The following is a 17,479-nucleotide window of genomic DNA, read 5'->3' on the forward strand; positions in this document are numbered from 1 at the left end:
TCCTACTGCCCCTGAAAAAAATCTCGGAAGGAAGAACTCAGGAACAAAGAACTACAGGACGCATAGGAAAAACGCCAATGTCATAGGCTTAACTGTAGACATCTCAATAATTACATTGAATATAGGTATGTTAAAAAAAAAAACCCAGTTAAAAGGCAGAGATTATTAGGCAGGATTTAAAAAATGATCTACGTGTTGATTATAATACATATTTTAAAGACAAAGACACAAAGACACAGACAATTCTGTAAGTTAAAGGAAAAAAATATATACCTTCCCTGCAAACACTAAGCATAAGAAAGTTGCTGTGACTGTGTTAATATCAGATAAAAGTGTCAAAAAATCAAGAATTTTTATTAATTGTAAGTATGTCTGAGTCCAGTATCAAATTTTCTAAAATTCTTTAAACAGAAGTTGTCAGACTACAGGGAAAAATTTGTATAGAGCCACAAAAGACCCAAAGTAGCCAAACCAATCTTGAGAAAGAACAAAGCTGGAGGTATCACAATCCCAGATTTCAAGATACACTACAAAGCTGTAGTAATCAAAACAGTATGGTACTGGCACAAAAATATACAGACACATAAATCAAAGGAATAGATTAGAAGCCCCCAAATAAACCCATGCTTATATAGTCAATTAAGCTATGACAAAGGAGGCATGAATATAGAATGGAGAAAATTTAGTCTCTTCAAAAAATGGTGCTGGGAAAACCGGACAGCTACATGCAAAATAATGAAATTTGGTTGCTTTCTTACACCATACACAAAGATAAACTCAAAATGGATTAAAAAACAACATGTGAGACCTGAAACCATAAAACTCCTCAAAGAAAAGATAGGCAGTAATACCTCTGGAATCAATTATAGAAATATTTTTCTAGATATGTCTCCTCAGGGAAGGGAAACAAAAGCAAAAAATGATACTATTGGGACTACAGTAAAATAAAAAGCTTTGCTCAACAAAGGAAGCAAAAAGACAACCTACTTAATTGGAGAAGATATCTGCAAATGACATATCAATAAAGGCTTAATATCCAAATTATATAAAGAATTTATACAGCTCAACACCACTACCCCCAATCCAATAAAAACTAGAAGACAGGAATAGACATTTTTCCAAAGAGGATATACAGATGACCAATAGATACATGAAAAGATACTCAATATCACTAATTATCAGGTAAGTACAAATCAAAACTATAATGAGATATTACTTTATACCTGTCAGAGTGGCTAAAATCAAAAACGCAGCAAATGACAAATGTTGGCGAGAATGTGGAGAAGAAAGAAGCCTCATTCCCTTTCGGTTGGAATACAAATTGCTAAGGCCACCATGGCAAACAGTATGGAGGTTTCTCAAAAAATTAAAACTAGAATTACCATATGATCCAGTAATTCCACTGAGTACTTATCTAAAGAAAATGAAAATGCTAATTTGAAAAGATATATGCACCCCCATGTTTATTGCAACATTATTTACAATAGGTAAGATATGGAAGCAATTCATATCCACTGATACATTAATGGATAAAGAAGATGTGTGAGATATGTATGTATACTGGCAAACACACACACACACACACACACACACACACACACACACTAGAATAATCCTCAGCCATTAAAAAATGAGATCTTGGTGTGGTGTGTATATATATATATATATATATATATATATATATATATATATACATATATATGTATATATGTATGTGTGTGTGTGTATATATATATATATATATACATGTATGTACATGGTGTATATATATATATATATATATATATATATATACACACAATGGAGTATTACTCAGCAATCAAAAAGAATGAAATCTTGCCATTTGCGACTACGTGGATGGAACTGGAGGGTATTATGCTAAGTGAAATTAGCCAGTCAGAGAAAGACAAATATCCGATGACTTCACTCATATGAGGACTTTAAGAGACGAAACAGATGAACATAAGGGAAGGGAAGCGAAAATAATATAAAAACAGAGAGGGGGACAAAACAGAAGAGACTCTCAAATATGGAGAAGAAACAGAGAGTTACTGGAGGGTTGTGGGAGAGGGATGGGCTAAATGGTAAGGGACATTAACGAATCTATTCCTGAAACCATTGTTGCACTATATGCTAACTAATTTGGATGTAAATTAAAAAAAAAAAAAGAGATCTTGGGATTTGCAACAACATAGATGGATGTAGAGGGTATAATGCTAAATGAAATAAGCCAGTAAAAGAAAGACAAATAACATATGATTTCACTCATGTGTGGAATTTAAGAAACAAAACAAATGAACAAAGGAAAAAGAGACAAAGGGGAAGATAAAGCACCTAAATACAGAGAACACACTAGATGTTGCCAGAGCGGGGGAGGTGGAGGAAACAGATGAAGGGGACTAAGAGTACACTTATCGGGGCGCCTGGGTGGCGCAGTCGGTTAAGCGTCCGACTTCAGCCAAGTCACGATCTCACGGTCCGTGAGTTCGAGCCCCGCATCAGGCTCTGGGCTGATGGCTCGGAGCCTGGAGCCTGCTTCCGATTCTGTGTCTCCCTCTCTCTCTGCCCCTCCCCCATTCATGCTCTGTCTCTGTCCCAAAAAAAAAAAAAAAAAAAAAAAAAACGTTGAAAAAAAAAAAAGTACACTTATCATGATGAGTACACTTGAATCATTATATTATACACCTGAAACTAATATAACACTGTATATTAATGTTACTTCAATAATAACAACAGCAAAATGAAAAGGAAAATGGGCAAAGATCTACAATATTATTTGAAGATTTTAGAAACTCCCTTTTTAGAAACTGTTTGCATGAGTTCACATGGACCAATTAATATATAGAAGAGTTGATTAACAGTATAAATTAAATTTTGTTTGTTTATTTATTTATTTTGAGAGAGAGACAGAACAAGCAGGAGAGGGACAGAGAGAAAGGGAGAGAGAGTATCCCAAGCAGGCTCTGCACTGTCAGCACAGAGCCCAATGGAGCTTGAACCCACAAACTGTGAGATCATGACCTGAGCCAAAACCAAGAGTCAGGATCTTAACTGACTGAGCCACCCAGGCATCCCAATCAACACTATCAATTAAATTAACCTAATTGACATTTTCAAAACATTATAAGTAAACAGAATATGCTTTCTTTTCAAATGAATAAGGAATTTTCCTGAAAATAGGCCATATTCTTGGCCACGTGAAAAGATCCAATAAGTTTCAAAGGATGAAATAATACACAATGAGCTCTTTGTATAATAGTATTAGTATACTATTATTATACTAGTTAGTATAGTAGACTAGAAATCTGTATTAATAAAAAATTGATAAATGTCCCTAAGTACTTCAAAATTAAATGTACTTCCAAATAACTCATGGATCAGAAAAAATCATAAGATAAAAATTAATATAAAACTATTACTAGCTGAATAATAAAACACACACACAGATCAAAATTAACAGATACAACTAAAACAATCCATAAAAGGAAATTTATAGTTTATTTCATGAAAGAAGAAAGGTACAAAATGAATGATCTAGTCTCTTACCTTAAGAAGACACTAACCAGAACAAAGCAAATCCAATATTAGTAAAAGGAAATATGAGTCAAACCACTGCAATAGAAATTTAAACAGTAGAGAAAATCAATAATGTCAGCTACTTATTTGAAAAGATCAATAAAATTGATAAATTTACTAACAAGACTGTCAAGAAAAAGGAGAAAAAGAACCCCAAGATACAAATTACCAAGGTGAATAAATTAAGGAGCATCACCAGAGATATTAAAGAAAATAAGAGGATATATGAATAACTTCATAACATATAATGCAATAATTTATAGGAAATTGGTGTTGACTTAAAAACACAACTTTCTATAACTTTTGCAATGGGAAATGGAATTTTTAAATTGTCTTATATCTATTAAAGAAATATAATTTTCACAAAGAAAATGGTAGGTCCAAATGGCTTCATTAATGAATTCTATTAAATATTTAAGGGAAAAAAATCATACCTGTATTTTGCAAACTCTTCACAAAGTAGATAAGTATAATCGCTCCAATTCACTTTATGAGGCAAGCATAACTCTGATACCAAGATAAGATAAAGATATTGCAAAGAGAAAAAAACTGGAGACTAATGTTTCTCATGAATATTAAATGCAAAAATCTTTAACAAAGTATTCTATTGATTATGACAGAACAGCAATAGATAGCAGGGACTATAAGTCATGACCAAGTAGGTTTTATCCTGGGAATTCAGATTGGCTCATATATGAAATCAATCAGTATAATTCACCATAGTAAAGGATTATGAAAGAAAAATCACATGATCACTTCAATAGAGCAGAAGAAGTATTTGCTACATTCAATGGCAATTTATGATTTGAAAAAATCCTAACAATAAACTACGAATGGAAGGAAACTTCTCAACCTGATAAAGAACACCTATGAAGACTTTATGGCTAGTATCAAATTTAATGGTAAAAAATTAACATTTTTTTCTCTTACATCAGAAACAAAGAAAGGACTTCTCTCATTTCTTTTTTTCCCTTAATGGTGAAGTAGAGAGCCCAAAATGTAATAAGTCAAGAAAAAGAAATAAAGTTTGAAAAGGTGAAATAAAAATGTCATTATGGAAATTCAACCAAACTATACATAAAATAGTCAAAGGAACCTATAAAACTGCTATGAAATACTAAGGAAATTTTATAAGAATTCATAATACAAAGTCAACCATACAAAAATCAAGTTTTTTCTTTGAATTTTCAAAGTCTAATCGAAGATTAAAAATGTAATTAAATGAATTCCTTAATGTACCTATCTATGGGACATTTTGACTATGTGCCTTATCCAGAACCACTTTTGAGGAAAGTAACCAAAGAAAGTTCTCTGAGTATGGTGTGGGGACTTTGACATATGACTTAGTAAATTGCCTTCAAAATGCAAATTTTGACTAATTTTTCTCTTTCTAATTAGGCAAAACATTTTTCTTCCCCTTCAGCACTAAATGTTGCTTCTCCATAAAGGCACTGAAACCTTAAGTTCAATAGTATCTTGGTTTACACTAGTCTCCATTTGAGTATCTACTTTAAAAAATGTTTGGTTATTTATATGAATGATAATGAAGTCGTTTGCTGAAAAAAGCTCTAAATGTTAAATTTCATATACCAGTGAGCAAAAGGATGAAGTACTCAGAAAAGAGCAGGAAATTGTTAGACCCGTGAAATCAAATTACATAGACAGTTTGCCTACTCTACCCAGCTGTCTTGTTGAGCTTAGTCTTTATAATATTTAAGAATTAAAAAAAAATATTTTACGCTTTTAAGAACAAAAGTACTTTAATATCAAACACTTAGCCCAGCATATTATCTTTGCACCCACGCTGTAATGATCTATGAGTGCTGTTGACACAACACTGTTGATAGTCCTGACAGAGCACCTCAGAAAGTTCACAATGCTAAATCACAATAGCAAAGAATATGGACACAAATCATGTAAAACTAATAAAACAAAGTGAATATTAGTGAATGTAGCCCATAGGTAAACTTCCTTCTGGAGTGAAAACAGAAGCACATAGTAGACATTTCTAACAGTATCCTTGAGTAAACTGTATTTGATTCACAAGGTCACCTCTTCAGAAATGTTATTTGAAGATGCACTATGTTGATTTAATTTCAGGTTTCCTCTGTCATTCTCAGTAGTGTCGACTAATGATAAAATATGTCTATTACCGGGGTGCCTGGGTGGCTCAGTCGGTTAGCAGTCTGATTCTTGGTTTCTGCTGGGGTCATGATCTCACAGTTTCCTGAGATCCTCACATTGGGCTCTGTGCTAACAGCACGGATCCTGCTTGGGATTCTCTCTGTCTCCCTCTTTCTCTGCCCCTCCCCCACTCATGCTGTCTCTCTCTCTCTCTCTCTCTCTCTCTCTCTCTCTCTCTCTCAAAATAAATAAATAACTTAAAAAATATGTCTATTTTCTTTTTCTTATAGCTGCTTTTTAACCAGGGAAATAAAATCACTGCACTGAAGTCAGAGATACATGTTTACCCCATGTTCCAAAGCTGTGAACTGCTTGTTTATTTAGTGATTTTCACTGTTGATAAATACAGTGTTTGGTCCAGTGTTGGTTGCGGGGCTTGCCTTGTCATTGTCATTAATGGCGATGTTGAAGTACCTTGTTCCTAAAGAACACACAATAGTGGGGCACCTGGGTGTTTCAGTTGGTTAAGCGTCCGACTTTGGCTCAGGTCGTGATCTCGCCGTCCGTGAGTTCGAGCCTGGAACCTGTTTCAGATTCTGTGTCTCCCTCTCTCTGACCCTCCCCAGTTCATGCTCTGTCTCTTTCTGTCTCAAAAATAAATAAATGTTAAAAAAAAAAAGAACACACAATAGTATTGATATTTTGTGTTTGGAGGTGTTTTCTCTTGAACTCAACTCTCCTTGAAGGGAAGCCTGTCCTGCACTGTGGAATAAGTATACTAGTTTACCTTCCTACCGGCACTGGGGAACAATCTAAAGAAGGGCAAGCTCCCTTCAGCAGAGCTGAGTTCCTGTTTCTGGTGATCAGGGTTGGGATACTTCACATGTTTGTTTCGCGGCACTCAAGGCTGGTTTTTAGAAGACTAGGAAGTGGGAGGACAGATGTACCTGAAAGAACAGAGAAGGCCAAGGGTCTTTTCCCAGGTTATTTTCTTGCAACTTACTAATTTCTTAAATTGGGCAATTTGCTTATCTTACTCTTGGCTTTTTTTTTTATTTAACTGTTTTTTAAAAAGTAATTTATGAAGACTTATCTAAGTATTCTGCATAGATATTATAGGGATCTGGTATGAGGTAGTTTTGCAAACCAGCAAGAAAAATGCAAATACAGGGTATTCTTACTTGTAGTCGTTGGAATTACTATCAATAAGAGTAAACAAAGGTTTCTTTGATACTGATTCTCCCCTTTCTGTTTAATTTACCTCACTGAACACTATTTTCTTTTTCTTTTTTTAATCTTTGGATATATATGTATATTAATTTATATGACATATTATTAGATATATATAATATATTATATATTATATTCTATAATATACTATATATGTTTTCCTCTATTATATAGATATATATTATATATGGTATATTATAGAATATAATATATAAAATATATACTATATATATTATATATATATATAAATTCTAAGTTACACTTTCTTGTGATTACTCTCGCATACAATTACTATTTCTTTTATTTTTCACATTTTAATCAATATAGATACTGATCCAAAGGAATGAAGCTAAAACATTAGAATTTCATGTAGGATAAGGCACTTTCTAGAGATGGGACACAACATATTTTCCCTAGGTCTCTGAATCAGGTTTTATTTATAATATTAACAATGGCCAAATATCTTGGGAGAAGAGCTGCAGGTACCTAAATGCATTGGGGTTATTTCAAATTAACTTGTCTTTGATACATTTTTAAGACACTTTGTGATGAATGGAAAATCGTTGAGTTGACGCAAAACAATGGTTGAGAAGCAGCTTAGGAACTTGGGAACTGAGATCTATTGTGCAAATTTCACTCACAATAGGTCTGTGAGCATAATGAGGCTATACATTTTTCATTTTACAGATGGAGCAGCTGGGTCCAGAGAAGTTGAGTAAGTTTTTCAAGCTGCAGACTGCTCTATGGAGGAGCTGAGACCTGACGAAGATGTTGTGAGCACTGTTTCTCCATAAGAAGGCTAAAAGAGGTGATGGGGGTACCCCCCTGTTCCAACTGGACAAATTCTGTTCTAGTTGGTTTTGCTTTTTCTGTTTTTTTTTTATTTGAGAGTTCTTAATGAGATTTTTTTTAAGTGAGAATTCAAATGTAAACATTTATCAAACCGATTGGATAGACTAAGTATACAGCCATTGTTCTTGGTCATATCCCTGCTTCCCGTTATATACATCATGAGTGATGATTCCATTAAAAAGTCAAATAGGCAAATAGCATTAGGGAAGGTAGTTGAAAGTAATGGCTTTCAAATATTTTGACTGCAATCCACAAAAGGAAATACCGTAAAATCAAGGTGACCCAATGTAAAACTACAAACACAACAGAAACAAAAGTGCTACAAAGACTATGAATTCTGATATTTTTATTCTGTTCTGTTAAAAAATTGATTTTTATGGTCCAGTTTGGAAAAAAGAAGTGTAAAGAAGGACCATTTAAAAAATTGTTTTTACCTCTCATCATGTTTATGTCAGTAATTAAGGTATTATGACCAAAAGGGTGAATATTCTAGATTTAAAACCTGAGAGATGACACCATCTCATGGGGGAACTTTAAATCAAAGGTGACTTTATCATCATTTCCAGAATTAATATTTTAGTATGATTGACTTGAAGCACTAGTGGTCTCACTCCTGCACTCGAAGTTGTTTTATGTTTGGATTTTCAAAATTGACTGCAGTAACAATGATATTTATGACATGGGTTAGGCTAGATTAGGTGACATTTGGGGTAGAAATCATTTCTTTGTGCAGACTTAATCATTTTATTAGAAAAATATCAAGCACCCAGGAAGCTTAGAGAAAAAAACATCATCGCAATTTCCGTCGTGGAGAGGATGTGCCTTTTTTGTGCCTTTACTGTAGCACTAACCAGTCATCCCTTCTTGTCTTACATTATAATAATCTGTTTCTGTTCCCTCCCAACATATTTACCAAATATGTAAATTAATGATGAGCCGAGATTCCACTTAGAAATATTTATGTTTCCAGATATTTTCAGATTCAATAGAAGAATATATATATATATACACACGTGTGTGTGTGTGTGTGTGTGTGTGTGTGTGTGTGTGTGTATAATGGAGTTTAGTGAAGTCAACAAAACCAAAGAGGACAAATACTTGGCAAGCTAGCTGACATTCTTCTATGCTGGGCTCCAGGCGCACACCCCCAGGCACAGCTCTCCTTTCAACTGGGATGGGTCTGAGCCTTAGCATCCTCCCTAACATGGTATTTTAGGAGATGTAATTAGTTCATAAGACTTGGCCTTCGAAATATAATATGCCTACCATCCCTCTTTTAATGGAGATGAATTCAGAGATTGAAAATTATTTTTCCTTGCAGCTCTGGTTTACACTGAGAAAATTGCCAAAGATGCAGATAAGTGAATTGTAGCCAAAACATGAGAATTGCTAGAGGTGACATCTGTTGGCTCTTTCTCTCCTGTTATGAACTTGATTCTGCTTTCTTCCTTTTCTCCTTATTAATTATAAAAATATAAGAATCCTTTTCCTGGAAATGTTGTCTTAGGGAGTCTATCATCTCGGATTCAAATGCAAACTTCCCTTCAAAGCCTCATCTGGTAGTTCAGTTGTTGTTAATTTGCCATCATCTGTTCCCCTGGGTCCAAGGTGGCTATCAGTTTCCCAGGCATCTCAGAAATCAGCATCCAAAGGCAGTGAAAGGAGAAAAATCACAATACTGTATCCAATGCTCATGTCTGAACCCACCTCCCAGGAAAAGGCATGAGACCCCCACAATAGGTTTAGACCAACTAACAGATTTCATCCCCTGCAATTATTGTTAGAAGCAGATTCCTGAAAATCACGGCCATTTGGAGGTGAGTGAACAAACAGTTTCAGTTAAAAGGAAGTAGAGAGGAAAATTGGAAAATTCAATAATCAGTGGACAGTGTCTGCTACATGGCAGCAATGTGCCCATCTAATTTTTGATCATTTGCAGTCAATTATTGCCATATATTGTGAGAACAGCAACTTCTCATTCTTATCTCCTGCCATCCCTCATGGAAAGCAAAAGAAACTTGATAATAATTTAGGCTCAGTTTTACCATACACAGAATCTGATTTTCAGTGAGCATATTTGTGGCTTAATGACCTATTGATAGGGGCTTGCACATGAATTTTATTATGTTTGTGTTTGATGTGGGAACCATTTTCTATAATATAGGAAATTATATAGGGACTCTCTTAACTGAGAGTCAGTCTCTGGTCTTACTAGCTTTTATTTTTTTCATATGAGGAAGAGTTTTGTAGATGAAATAGAGTTGGTCATTATAGGAGCTCTAGATATGGAACTGATCATGTTACATCAAATATAATAGAAAAATTCATTATAAATGTACAGTAATAGCTTCAATAGTGCAACTATGTGATGTATCTAATATTTGTAAAGACTAAAGACACCATATTTAAATTTAAACTAAGAGTCATAAAGCTACACATCTATATTTACTTAAATTCTGCACAACACAATCTATATTAGATTTTCTTTAGCATTTTTTCTGTGTTGTCATTGCAGTTCTGTGTCTTGTCATATTTTAATCTGCTTCTATGTACAATCAGGAAATTGCTTTGGAGTGCAGTAATATGCCTATAGAACTACATTACAATGATTTGCAAATAATGTCACCATCGCTATTGCATTTTCCACTTGGAAAAGTATCTTACCTAGGAAATCACTCTTAAGGCACGCAATAAACAATTTCATTAGAAATAGGGTTTTTTTTAATGGTACATTTCACAGTTATTTCCAGTTTTGTTGTACTTTCTTTGTAAATTTGCAAGAACTTGGGTGATCAGCTAGCTTCTAAAATGTGAATGTGTCTCTCTAAGCATCAAAACTTGATCCATCATGGGCTGCGATATGGATAGGCTTACTGTAATTGTGTTCTGCCTAACATGTAAACATAACCTTAGAAAGTCAAGTGAATTACTTATTGCAACTTCATTCCTTAACAACGTCCTAGGGCCTCCATGTTGAGACCGGACCTGGGGTCTACTGTGTAGATTGATTTGAGAATAAGCCATTTCAGACTTTCAGAACTAAAAGGAGAGGAGAATCTGCATCACTTGAGATTGAATGACTAGATTCATTTACATCTGTTATGAGTCTATTGTAGGCGGGGAAGCAGCCTGCTTGTTCTCCTGTTGCTGTGTTCACATGGAACCATCCTCACGTGCCTTTCCCAGAAGATGTGAAGGTATCTCAAGCTAGTGGAATGGCATCCTTTTTCCTACGGCCTTTGACTTTTCATTCTTCTGCTTTGGAAATAACCCTAAAAAAAAAAGTGAAAGGTTAAAGGAAATCTGTCTGCTGAACACCTGAAAGAAACCAGCTTTTGGAACTGAGCTTATAAATATAAGCTTATAAATAAGGCTTGGGTTCAACAAAGAAAGGATAAAAGAGCCAAGGAATTCCTCTGTCTTCTGTACTTAGAGGGTGTTGCTTCCTTGTCAAAGGAACAAAAAAATGAATAGAATGGCCTCAGAACAGAGAGAGTGTTGAGAAGGAGGAAGGTAAACTTTCAGACATATTCAAAGGGCAGAATATATTCTCTAGCATAATTGCTTTAGTCTGTGTGAATCCACTGTCCTCAGGGGCCATCCTGCATGCCATTGGAAGACAGGCTCTAGGAGAAGGGGGAAGTCACATGTCTGGGCTTTTCCCATAATTATTCCTGGGTTCCCAGTCAAGCCAATTTTGAAGATAAGAAAGACACTTCTCAATGGACCTAAGCTTTCCAGCTGATGTCTTCTTTCCCTTTTGTACTTGACACAGCTGTGTCCTCTTTAGGTAAACTCTACATATAGAGTATATGGCTTTCTACAGGAATCTAGCGTTTTATATCGTTCAGCCCACGGTTTCAATATTGTTTGGAGAAACATGAATGGACATCTTGGCATGATGAAAGAACCGCTGTGAACAGTTACAGCTCCCTTTCCTGAAGCTTCTGCTCTGGGAAGACTATTTTACATCTCCCTATAGTACCCTCATATTATCAGTTCTACCCTTAGGGCATCCTCCTTAAGTCTGAATTTTTTTGCTCTACCATCTTCAGTATTTTATTTTGGTTCTCACAGATGATTAGGTTCCATGTGAATATATTTTTCATATGCTATGCTCCTCCCTCCTAGCAAGATAGGACTTGTTGGAATACTATTCTTGAACCATTAAGAAAGCCTTTTCTCATTCTGATATTCATCACTGCTTTTATTGTTACTACAATAGCAAAGCATAATCTTGCCCCAAAGAGAGATGATTATTATTTTACATTCATAACTTTGGAAATACTTGCCATGTGAAATGCTGAAGGCATCCTTTAATTAATTATTGTTCCTTTTTGATAAGAAGAAAGTTAGACCACATGATTGATTCCTGTGTCTATGCCACATGAACATTTTAATTACATGAAAAATGGTTATAGTTTAAATTAGTGTGTACCCTGCATAATTCAGACTTTGAATTGTCTTCTGGCAACCCCACTGCCACCACAATTTACATTTCTATTACTCTTCTCATGACTAATATTTTCAAAGAAGAAGCAGTAGGAAGCAACAGTAACAAATTCTAAGAAGAAGCAATTTCTTTATTTATTTATATATTTTTTTAACATTTATTTATTTCTGAGACAGAGAGAGAGAGCATGAACAGGGGAGGGTCAGAGAAAGAGGGAGACACAGAATCTGAAACAGGCTCCAGGCTCTGAGCTGTCAGCACAGAGCCTGACGCAGGGCTGGAAACCACGGACCGTGAGATCATGACCCGAGCCGAAGTCAGAAGCTTAACCGACTGAGCCACCCAGGCGCCCCTAAGAAGAAGCAATTTAAACTGTTTACTTCCATTGTGATTATTTTTTAAATGTTTATTTGTTTTTGAGAGAGGGAGCATGTGGGCAAGGGACAGAGAGAGACAGAGACAGAGAATCCCAAGCAGGCTCCACGCTGTCAGCACAGAGCCCTACTCTGGGCTCAAGGGCACGAACCTTGAGATCGTGACCTGAGTGGACATCGAGAGTCAGACACTTAACCAACTAAGCCTCCCAGGTGCCCCATGACTATTTTTAAACTTAAGGAACCAACCTACAAATGGTTAGGGACACCACTGAACAGTACCTGCCATCTCTCTGAGTGAGAGCTTCCGGAGGAAGGAACTCACAATTTGTGAATAAGGAGAACACAGGGGATCAGGTCACAATAGGCTAATGGCCAAGAGGAGAACTTTTAGTACAGAAACAGTTGCTGCCCTAAAGTAGTGTGTGGAAGTTAGATACTAAGGGAGGAAATGAAGATCCATCGATAATAGGCTTTATGTTTGCAAATTTCCCTGAAGTATCTCCTCAAGTAACTGGCAATGTTCATAAAGCACACAAGTATGAAGATATTTTGGTAAACCCCCAAGAATGATTTGATGATACCTTGTCTATAGATGAAGTATTTTACTTCTAATTAGTACTCCTAAGTACTGATTTGGCATGTTGAGTAGAAACTAAAATATTTTTTAAGAGGCAGGTTGAATATCACTTCAATAAATTCTCCATTGTCTTCAGGCTCTTGAATCTGTAAGCTCAGAGCATCGATTTCTAACATCAGTTGTGAGCATTATGAATTGCTCCAAATGTGTTTTGCATTCTTAACTTGGGTTTTCAGAAAACTTTAGTAGTACCATTTTGCCTCATGCCAGTTCCAGCTTCATGGCATAGCTTGAAACTATATAGGAGTGTCCATGTGGAATAGAAGGAAAGCTGCTTTTAGTTTGTTCATTTTTGAACCAGTATCTTAGGAGGTGGTGAGAGCTGAAGGAGGTAGTAAGGGCTGGAGGCATAGGTTCATGCTGCTGGCTGTTTAATTTTGAGTCTAGAAAGAGCAAGTGCACAATGGGAAGTCCTAACTTATCTGCTCTCACCCCATTGATTTTTCAGTGAATAGACCATGAACGATTCCCACCTCATTCATAATATCTGTGTCACAGTCACCTCACTTGTCATAAGGACATAAAAATGAATTAAGTAAGTGTTCTTTTTGTTTGTTTGTTTTTGATGAGTAGGGCTTGTCACTGACTGACTGTCAAACAGTGAGTTGAAACTCTGGGAAGCGTAGGGCTCTTTGAGTTGTTTGACTAGCTTACATGTAAGTTCAGCTGCTGGAGATTGCCTTCTTACTAAGGAAGTGCCCTAAGATCCTGTTAGTTTTAAATCTTAAAAAAGAAAAAAAAATGACCAACTTCTGAAATAGATCAGTATGTTTATAAAGCTTTCTCCCCTTTGCCCCACACCTGACATTTGTTTGAGGTGAACTCTATGACTTGTTTAATATAGGCTTTTTGTAGGATGGCTTTTAACCTGGAACTCCTGATTCATCATATTTTATTATAGTAATTATTACAGGGAAGCAGGGGTGACCAATTATATAGGCACAAACCCTGGTTATTTTCTTCAACTGGTCTTAAGAGACTATCAGCTCTCCTCCCATTTTATTTATTTATTTATTTATTTATTTATTTATTTATTTAGAAAGCAGGAGTTGGGGAGGGGGCAGAAGGACAGAGAGAGAGAGAGAATCTTTTTTTTTTTTTTAAATAATTTTGTTTAACGTTTATTTTTGAGAGAGAAAGAGAGACAGTGTGAGTGGGGGGAGGGCAGAGAGAGATGGAGACACAGAATCTGAAGCAGACTCCAGGCTCTGAGCTGTCAGCACAGACCCCAACATGGGGGGTCGAAATCACAAACCACGAGATCATGACCTGAGCTGAAGTCGGATGCTTAACTGACTGAGCCACCCAGGCACCTCAGAGAGAGAGAGAGAGAGAGAGAGAGAGAGAAAGAGAGAGAGAGAGAGATTGAGAATCTTAAACAGCCTCCATGCTCAGCGTGAAATCCGATGCAGGGCTCGATCCCACTGCCCTGGGATCATGACCTGAGCAGAAATCAAGAGTTGGTGGCACAACTGACTGAGCCATCCCAGCACCCCTCCCCCCATTTTAGCTTACTGTCAAATAAAAATATTCATACTGAATTAGTAATACAGAGTATGGCAATCCACATATTTTTTAGAGTACAACCTCCGAAGCTTTGCTAAAAGTCATTTATCAGATTATTAGTTGTGAGAAAATTGTCCTGAAGAATGTCTAGAGAGTGATTATCAAAGGTTTGATCCTGGACGGTTGTCTAGAGAATAGAGTATACACGGATAGCTGTACAACAGTGTTTCTTTCCCGAACTAGGTTTCACAAATCACAGTGTACTTCAAGAGTTAACACAGTGTTCAGAAATTTAAGGAGGAAGCAGTTGCTTACGCTAGCTCCTTTAGATTTTAATCTTGGATTGACTTAGAATATTGAAGCACTGTGTTTTTGGAGCACAATATTTTGGTTTCCATTGAGTTGTAGTTTGATGATAGCCATCGTCCTCCATTGAGGGACCTTCCAGGGATGGACCTCTGGAGATCATTATTAAATGTACTTCAGGAATGTTGTTGAGAACCTGATTTATTATAGCAACATTTTCCCTTTAGGAGGACTCATCAGAAGAAGTTCTCTCAGGTCTCATTATCAAGTACATTTTTTCCCCTTTGAAGATTTATTATTATTACTCATTATTAATTACTATTTTAAAATTCTTATAAGATCTGTAGAGTGAAGATTTGAAGATGTTTTTATTTTACACTAGTTACCAGCAAGCTCAGAGTCAAATTTGCCACTAATCTCTAAGAAACCTTCTAGAACGTTTGGTATGTCTCTTGAATACTGCCAGCTCCATTTCCTTTTTCCTAACTTTATTTCACCATCTCCCAATCTTCTTCCAAATTTTCGACCTGGTTGTATTGCATATATATGTTTACAGTGATTTATAGCTTTCTGGAATGGGCTGGAGCTACAAATGCAGTACCGTTTTATGCCTTTTGTTATCAACTCTACTCAATTCTAAGTTTTCTCATGACGACATTCACATCTTAGCCACGTGTTATTTCTTCCCCAGATAAACACATGCCCTTGGTCATAATACACGCTGTATTCGTTTGTTTAGCTGTTACATCTTAATGATTATTACAGGCACTGGAGAAACAGTACCATGTGGAGTGTGTCCTAAGGAACATGACAGATGGAGCCGCCATTGACTGAGATGAGGAAGACGTGCAGGTACAGCAGTTTGGGGGAGGGGTGGGAAATCAGGAGATCAATTTTGGACAAGTTACGTGTTAGATGAATGCACATGCAAATTATATTTTCCTAAGAATTCTTCTGGTCCTGCTTGTAAGTGAGCAACGAGTCACATCTAAGAAACAGTGGCATAGATTTAGACCATCATCTAGGGATCTTTTTCCCTCTTTCTCTGATGGACAATGAGGCAGCGTCTAACTTGTCAAGGCACATCAAATACACCATGTTCTCTGAATCTAGGTCTCAGATCCTTGATATCCTAAAGAAGACAAATGAATTTACAGTGATAATGGGATAGATCCTCCCTTGGCCTCAATCCCTTTATTGTTGAGAATCAGGAGGAAAATGTGCGGATTCCAGCTAAAACCACCATGCTACCATTGGCAGAAATGAACACAGAACTCTAGGACTCAGCATGCTCTGCTTTTCCCTATTGATAAAGCGCTCACAGCCCCTCCTAACCCCTCCTAACCTAGCCCCTCCTAACCACTTTTGTCCAGTCTCAGAGCAGGACCTGGGTGAGGCCAGTGAAGCACTGTCTTGAGGAGGGAAGAGGTAGGCTACAAATTAAAGAGATGCCAGAAAAATCTCAGTATACAAGATAAATATTATTTCAATACAATATTTTAAATATTTTTAATGTTTTTTTAAAGTTTATTTTGAGAGAGAGAGAGGAGAGAGAGAGACAGTGAGAGAGCACAGCAAGGGAAGGGCAGAGAGACAGGGAGAGAGAGAATCCCAGGCAGGCTCCGCTCTGTCAGTGCGGAGCTTGATCTCCCAAACCATTAGCTGAGATCAAGAGTCAGACTTTTAACTGTCTGAGTCCCCCAGGTGCCCCTGAATACCATATTTTAAAAAATCAAAATTAATGTGAAAAAGACATAGATTAATAACAATGCCATGCCTAGCCATATTGGAGTCTGGGGTGAGAGGAAAAATCAGTAATATTAATTTAATTTTTATGTAAAATTCTGATCATTTGCTCATCATAGTTTTTTTTTTTCATTTGATGTACCTTTAAATTTTGCCCCTGGAAGCCAGTGCCTCCTTCTTCCCCGATCCTAGCCCCAGCTCTATCTAGACTAACCCATTTGTCTTTTGTCACTGTTTATGTCAATTACCACAGGAATACCAAGTTTCATCCTCTGGGCTGTCAACCTCATGTTGTTTCTCCTTTGTTTCCATCCTACTTCTTCTTAACTTTCACCTTGCCTTATGGAATTCATAGATATTTAAGAGCTTGTAAGAGTTATATTAAGAGCTTATATCACTTAATATATTCTGAAACTCTTCTCTGAATACTTATTTTTTTCCCTGCTTCTTTTGTTTTCCTACTTGCCATTCAAATAGTAGTTATTTTCTTTCCCACATTTCTTACAGCACTGGCCTTGGGATAGAGTCTTTGCTCATTATAACTTCTTCCAGATCATTTCTCCTCCTTTTCCCCTATAATCACTAAGTGTTAAAAAGCATGTGATCAAAACATTCCAACAACTACCTATCCCACTTTTTTGTAGTCATTCCCTGACCCTAGTGTCCAAATCC

The sequence above is a fragment of the Felis catus genome, chromosome A3, assembly GCF_018350175.1.
Source record: "Felis catus isolate Fca126 chromosome A3, F.catus_Fca126_mat1.0, whole genome shotgun sequence".
Lineage (NCBI taxonomy): Eukaryota > Metazoa > Chordata > Mammalia > Carnivora > Felidae > Felis > Felis catus.